Consider the following 5,508-nt stretch of genomic DNA (forward strand, 5'->3'; position numbering starts at 1 on the left):
TTTATGTCCAAGAACAATTCCTTCATTTACCATAAAGTGGCATTTCTCCCAATTAAGAACAATATTAGTTTCTTCACATCTCTGCAAAATTTTATCAAGATTGTGCAAACAGTTATCAAAATAAGTCCCATAGACGGAGAAATCATCCATGAATACTTCCAAAATTTCTTCACAAAAACCATGAAAGATAGCAGACATGCATCTTTGAAACGTAGCAGGAGCATTACACAAACCAAAAGGCATACGTCTATAAGCATAAGTTCCATAAGGACAAGTAAAAGTGGTTTTCTCTTGATCTTTCTTTTTAACAGCAATTTGAGAAAACCCAGAATAACCATCAAGGAAACAAAAATGAGTTTTCTTAAACAACCTTTCTAACATTTGATCAATAAAAGGTAAAGGATAATGATCTTTCTTAGTAACTTTATTAACTTTTCTAAAATCAATGCACATCCTATAACCAACTACTACTCTTTGAGGAATAAGTTCATTTTTTTTCATTAGGCACAACATTAATTCTTCCCTTCTTAGGGACACACTGCACGGGACTAACCCATCTACTATCATCAATAGGATAAATAATGCCAGCATCAAGAAGTTTCAATACCTCATTTCTTACAACATCCTTCATCTTCAGAATTAAACGACATTGATGTTCAACAATTGGCTTTGCATCCGGTTCCATATTAATAGCATGCTGCCATATAGTAGGAGAAATCCCATTCAAATCATCAAGAGTATATCCCATAGCTCCTCCGTGTTTCTTCAATACTCCCAATAATCTTTCCTCTTCCTGTCCTAAAAGTTTAGAACTAATAATAACATGATATATTTTCTTATCATCAATATAAGCATATTTAAGATCACCAGGTAAAGGTTTTTAATTGAAAATAGGATCTTTCTTGGGTGGTAGCATGGTACACCCAAATCTTGCACAGGTAAATCATGCTTAAGCATCTCCGGTTGATGAACAAAAATCTCATCAATCTCATTTCTTTCCTCCATAAATCTCACTTTCGTGATCCTCCATATATTGCTGCAAAGCATTGTTAGGAGCAACAACAATAGAAGCAAGTTGTTCAACTATAAAATCCTCATTAGGCAATTCAGTTTTATAAGGAGCTTTAGCAAACTTAGAAAAAATTAAACTCATAAGACTCTCCATAAAATTTAGTAAGAATTTTCTCCTTCTTGCAATCTATAATAGCACCAGAAGTATTCAAGAAAGGTCTACCAAAAATTATAGGACAAGTCTTACTAGCAACTGAACCAAGTACTAGAAAATCAGCAGGATATTTAATCTTACCACATAAAACCTCCACATCTCTAACAATACCAGTCGGAGAGATGGTCTCTCTATTAGCAAGCTGAATAACCACATCAATTTCTTCAAGTTCACGAGAACAAAATTTCCCTGTAAAGCTCATGAGGAATAGCACTAGAACTTTCACCAATATCACATAAACCATAATAGCAATGATCACCTATTCTAACAGAAAGCACAGGAACACTAGTTTTCTTGGATTTACTTGGATGTGAAACAATATTAGAAGCATCTTCACAAAATATAATATGTCCATCTTCTACATTTTCAGTAACCAAGTCCTTTACTATTGCTACCGTAGGTTCACCGTTTATTTGTTCATCAGGTTCTATAGCTTTCTTTTTTAGTTTTATTAACCACACTAGTTATAATAGAATGCTCCTTTACCTTGGCAGGGAAAGGTACTTTCTCAATATAAGGTTCAGGCAAAACACGATCATCAGTACAAACTTCAATATTTCTAGCAGAAACACAATCAACAATATCTTTATAAGGTGCATGGTACTTGTTACTCCTTTTTGGGAACATCAAGATAAGAAGCAAAAGCTTTAAAACAATTTGCAAGAATTCGAGAATCAAGACCATAAACAGCACTAGTATTACGAAAGTCATTAGTTTGCATAAAAGATTCAATGCATTCATAATCATAATTAATACATGACTTTCTTCCTTTATCATTCTCCCATCCTTCAGTATTTTCCTGAATGCGGTGGAGAAGATCCCATTTAGCTTCTTCCTTCATACATGTAAATGATCCAGAACAAGAAGCATCCAATAAATCCGTATCATGAAGAGAAAGCCTTGCATAGAAATTATTAATAACAATATTACTGGGGAGCTCATGAATGGGGCATTTGAGCATTAGTGACTTCAATCTCCCCCACTCTTGGGAAATACTCTCTCCATCTTGAGGCTAGAAATTATATATTTTATTCCGATCTTTATGAATCTCACTTGGAGGTACAATTTCCTCCCATCCAATAGATCGACCATTCTTCAGCATCTTATACCATTCCACAGCTCTTCCCTTAAGTGATAAAGAGAACAATTTCCTCTTAACTTGGTCCATTGAGATACCTGCACACTTGAACAACTCGCATAATTCATGTATAAAGAGTAAATGATCACCCCGGGTGGACAGTTCCATCTCCAAAATAGCAGTTATTCCTAACGCGTTCAACAATTTTCACAGGTATTTTAAAAGGATCCAATTGAGCATGCGGTGGTTCATCAACTATTGTAATAGTGGTAGCAGTAATCCCAAATAGGGAATCAAATGGAGACGCCTCCATAATGAAATAAGCAGTAGCAGATAAAAATAAAACAACACTTACAATAAAAGTTACCTTTACCAATTCCACTCTTCAATAGCACTTCACTCCCCGGCAACGGCGCCAGAAAATAGTCTTGATGACCCACAAGTATAGGGTGGTGTATCATAGTACTTTTGATAAATAAGAGTGTCGAACCCAACGAGGAGCAAAAGGTGTTGACGAGCAATCTTGATCGAGGATTCACTGTAAACACTAGCAAACAGGTTTGCAGGCGTATTTGGTATTGCAGATAAATAAAGTATGAGTAAATAAAATGCAGTAATAATAATTGCAGCGAGTGGTCCAATCCTTTTATAGCAAAGGACAAGCCGGTTGTTTTAATTATGATGACCAAACGTTCCTGAGGACACACGAGAATTTCGTCAAGTGCTTTCGCTTCACATAGCTAAAATAATCTTCAATGGTTTGGTAAGTGTTGTGTGGGTGAACCTATACTAATAAAACTACCCCATACTTGGACTAATACATACTTGTGATTATACCTCTTGCAAGCATCCGCAACTACAAGAATGTAATTAAGATAAATCTAACCACAACCTTAAACTTTGAGATCCTACACTCCCTCGTGGACCGGTTTCCTAACGGGGTTTTGGGTTTCTGTCGCTCCTGCAACCCCACAATTAGTAGCCAAATACACGATGCATTCCCCTAGGCCCATAAAGGTGAAGTATCATGTAGTCGACGTTCACATGACACCACTAGAAGATTAGCACCACAACTTAAATATCAAATCATTGCATATTAGTAAACTAAGTTCCACTACTAACAGCATGACTTCTCCCATGTCCTCAAGAACTAAACGAACTACTCACGAGACATCATATGGATCAAAATCAGAGGTGATATAATGATGAATAAAAATCTGGACATAAACCTTAATTCAATGGTTCCACTCAATAGCATCAACTACAAGGAGTAATCAACACCGGGAAAGTTTCCCCTATGAACTAGACAAGTATCAAACCCAAGATGTTACAACGGGACGGCATGGAGACGACGGTGATGATGGTACTGGTGGTGGAGATGATGGTGATGATGATCCCGATGAAGTCCAGCTCAGTGGCGGTGACGATGGCGACGATTTCCCCTCACCGGAAAGGAATTTTCCCGGCAGGTTTCAGCCTGCCGGAGAGCTTTTGGGGGGTTGAAATACGTGAGGGGCGTCATCAGAGGTGGGCTAGGGCACCCAGACCATTCCTAGGCGCGGACTGAGGCTGGCCCGCGCCTAGGGGTGGTCTGGCCCCCTCAAGTCCCAACTCTGCCTCCCCTTCTGCCTTTCTCCGTCATCTGGAATAATAGGATTTTCTGTATATTTTCTAAGAATTGTTGGTCTTCAGAAATTTGGTGTCTTGATGGTCCTTTTTCCAGCAGATTCCTAGCTCCGGCAGTTAATTCTCCAATAACCATCAAACATGAAAAAATAGATGGAATGACATAAGTATTACCTCTAAATATGAAATATATCAGTGAATAACAATAAATTATGATATAAAATAGTGATGCAAATTGGATGTATCACTGCTCCACGGTGGGCGCCAACTGTCGTTGCCTATTCAACGGTACCTTGGAGGAAGGATCCTCATGGAGGGGAGAAAAAGTAGGGGCCATTGGGTGGAGAGTCCTCGGGATGGTGGTATGCGCTTTACCCAGCTTCAGAACACCTGCTCGAGGATAGGGCCTACTGCTGCTTGTCTGGAATTATCTAGGTGCTTTCGCGTTGTTACAATGGGTTTTGGTTCTCTCGTTTCTAGTTTGATATCTGCCTATAGGGCTCCCGGGATCCGGCTTATAAAGTCACCAGGACCTAGGGTTTCTACGGAGAGTCCTACACGGAATACAAGTTGCCTAACTACGTAATATTACATTGCCGTGTACGTTAAGGATCCACCTATTCCTAACTCATCGTCATGGATCCGGGTTCCTTCATGGGACTTCACGGATCTGACTCATGGCATAAACCTCCAAGGATCTGGCTACCTCCATGGGCCTCCAAGGATCTGGCTACCTCAGTAGGTCGGTTCGGATCTAGCTACCTTCGTAGGTCGGTTGGAATCTGGCTCCTTGTTCCTGGGCTGGACATCTTCCATCTTGATCAACAGCAACTAGGCTGCCCGGTGGGCCATATGCCATCATCACCATCTGTGGGCCACCCGGGCTTTCCGGAATCGGACCATGTCGATGGTATACCTATGAAGTATATCCACAACAGTATCCTTGATATATAGATTGATAGGGCATGCGGTTCAACTTTCATAGGGCTGACAGTTCAACCTTAAAGGGTAGACAGTTCAACATTTCGTAAAACTGTGTCGGGTAGTTCAAGCTCACTACATGAGCAGTGCAAGCTCATGTCACGTGACAGTTCAATGCTCTGTTTTTTGCGGGGCGAAAATCTATTGGCAAATCTCATCGTTTTGATCACCGACCACCTCAATAGGTGGCACGACAAAGCTTTATAAGGTAGAGCGTGAGTCTAATTTAATTGCCTACTGCATTTCACAACAAAACAAGGGATTTAACATATCAAATTTAAGTCATCATGCCACAAAGAACACCAAAAACGTGATTTTAAAACTTCTAAATTAGTTTTAAACCGTACGGATTTGGGACAAATGTTAGATACAAAAAATGCGCCTTGTTGACACCTTTCCAGTGGTATATCATTCCCATTGCTTGAATATATTATTTGGGAATTGCGGGAAAATCATTTGGTTCCCGTCACTCCAAAACGGGCGGACGGTAATTCAAAAATTAAAAATTATGCCGTCAGTATCCTTGATAAATTGATAGGGTACGCAGTTCAACCTTCATATAGCCGACAGTTCAACCTTAAAAGATAAGCAGTTCAAC

The sequence above is a fragment of the Lolium rigidum genome, chromosome 3 (assembly GCF_022539505.1).
Source record: "Lolium rigidum isolate FL_2022 chromosome 3, APGP_CSIRO_Lrig_0.1, whole genome shotgun sequence".
NCBI lineage: Eukaryota > Viridiplantae > Streptophyta > Magnoliopsida > Poales > Poaceae > Lolium > Lolium rigidum.